This window comes from Centroberyx affinis, unplaced genomic scaffold, assembly GCF_046629955.1.
Source record: "Centroberyx affinis isolate AG114_WGS23_722 - 3 ecotype Tasmania unplaced genomic scaffold, CSIRO-AGI_Caff_v1 ptg006766l_1, whole genome shotgun sequence".
In the NCBI taxonomy this organism is placed as follows: domain Eukaryota; kingdom Metazoa; phylum Chordata; class Actinopteri; order Beryciformes; family Berycidae; genus Centroberyx; species Centroberyx affinis.
Window position 1 is genome coordinate 1 of NW_027283433.1, and position 2500 is coordinate 2500.

The following is a 2500-nucleotide window of genomic DNA, read 5'->3' on the forward strand; positions in this document are numbered from 1 at the left end:
CACATGTCTGATAGAAGCTTATGAATGCTGAATAGATGAAGAATAAATTATGAATAGATTGTCTGATAATGTGAACGGTATGCAGAAGGTCCCAACACGAATTATTTGAATTGATAATAATAATATTATTAGACAGATTTCACAAGTAGGCTGCGGTATAAATGTAGCACATAAATAAAACGGCCTATAGTCACCATTTAACATCACATTATTATTATTATTATTAGACTATTATTCCTATTATTATTATTAGCCTATTATTAAGCTATTATTATTATTGTTAGGTCTGTTAGTATTATTATTGCTACATGAACAATGGTGGACAATCCATTCAAAGGTTTTTAAATTAGGCTATATTATGATACAGGCCATTTTATAATAGCCTTTCTAAAATATTTAATTTGACATTATAATATTATCTTATTATTTCCAGCTTTTATTATCAACACAAACTGTTTTTTGCCATTAGCCTATTACTATTATTATGGAAATCACGGTTGTGTTCAACTGAACCTCTGCTGTAATCTGCCTTGCTTTGTTCCCTTCGGTACATTTTCATCTTATAATGTGAGTTTTAATTTTTGGATCATCATTTGGACAGAAGGAGGATTTTAGGGAAATGTTTTGCTCTAGTTTTCCCCACATTAACCTACAGGAGAGAAACACACACACACACACACACACACACACACACACACACACACACACACACACACACACAGCCTCATATAGACTGATACAGACTGATATAAACTGATAGGCTATAGACTGATATGGACTGATATAGACTCATATAGGCTCATATAGCCCGGCCCGGCCCGGCCCGGCCCGGCTCGGCCCGGCTCATGTGTGCTTACAGGCTGAGAAACGAGTTAAATGAGAACACGGTGTTTCGAGGCGGGTCCGGCTCTGCTGCAGCTAACAGTTAGCTTAGCACAGCTAGCCTCCTACCGCCAGTACAGGAGAACAGGAGCTAACGGCTAGCTTAGCACAGCCTTCCCTTCACCTTCCTGTGTAAAGTAAACAGACACAGCTAGCCTTCTTCTTCTTCGACACATTCACAGCTCAATAATCAACACATCCTTCCTCCACAGCAGCTAGCCTGACCGCCACAGTGTGAGAACAGGAGCTAACGGTTAGCTTAGGCACAGCTAGCCTGCTACTGTTACTGAGAACGGGAGCTAGCGTTAGCTTAGCATAGCATTCTAGCAGCAGTGTGAGGAGGTGAAGCTAGCCGCTAAGCTAGCCGCTGCTCCCCCTGCAGAGGCAAAATGGCGCTGAGGACAAAGCAGGATGTGAACAATGAGCGGCGGCAGCCATTACAGGAGGACTGTGTGTGTGTGTGTGTGTGTGTGTGTGTGTGTGTGTGTGTGTGTGTGTGTGAATGAGAGAGGAATATGACTTGGTTGTGTTGGTGATTTATGAGCCAAGGTCAGACTGAAGACATGTTTATGGTTGGATTGCTTTATTTTCACTATGATATAGTCTACTATAAAGGCATTACCTATTAGGCTATTATTATTATTATTATTATTATTATTAGGCTATTATTACAATAATAATTAAAACAAAAAAAGTTAACTAATTTTTATTCCAAATTAGCAGGTAATTATACAGAGAAACAGCTGTTTGTAAACATCCTGACAGCAGGCTAACTCGTCCTTCAGACAGTTCAGTTCTCAGCCTGCTGACCCTCCTCAGACTTCCTCCTGACCCACTTTGGGTCCCGACCCTCAGTTTGAGAAACCCAGCAGCAGCTCTCTGGTATGAAGTGACATCCAGCTGATCTGTGATTCTGCTCCCTCTGCCTGAGGAGGAGTGGAGGGAGAGAAGAGAAGAGAAGAGAAGAGAAGAGAAGAGAAGAGAAGAGAAGAACTTTTATTTTCCTGGAGGTGAACTTCAGCTGTAGCTGGGCGATATGGACAAAATCAAATATCACGATATTTTTGACCAAATACCTCGATATCGATATTGTGACAATATTGTAGGGATGACTATTGGTGCTTTCACAAAATATTTACACAATGAGATTTTTGATAAATAATCATCAGTAATGTGGATATAATGACTAAGTGGGTAAAGGCAAATAATAGAACAACTAGAACAGTCTGGTAAGTTCAGAAATGACATCACTTTACTGTAATGCAGCCTTTAAAACCAGGAGAAGACACTTATGCCATATCACCATATTACCATATCCAAAATCTAAGACGATATCTAGTCTCTTATCACGATATCGATATAATATCAATATATTGCCCAGCTCTATCTGTAGCCAGCAGCTAATGTCAAACAGTAAAAAACAAACCAGCAGAAGTGAACACATTAAGGTTATCAATAACGACAACAGTGATGGATTAATACACGATCAATTAAACAATACACCATCTGAATGAAGTCAGCTCTTCTTCTTCTGCTGTTTGGTTTGTTTTTTTATTTGATGTTGCACTGAACTGTTCAGGCGCTGCTGGTTCTGACAGGAAGTGATGTCATTCTTCTT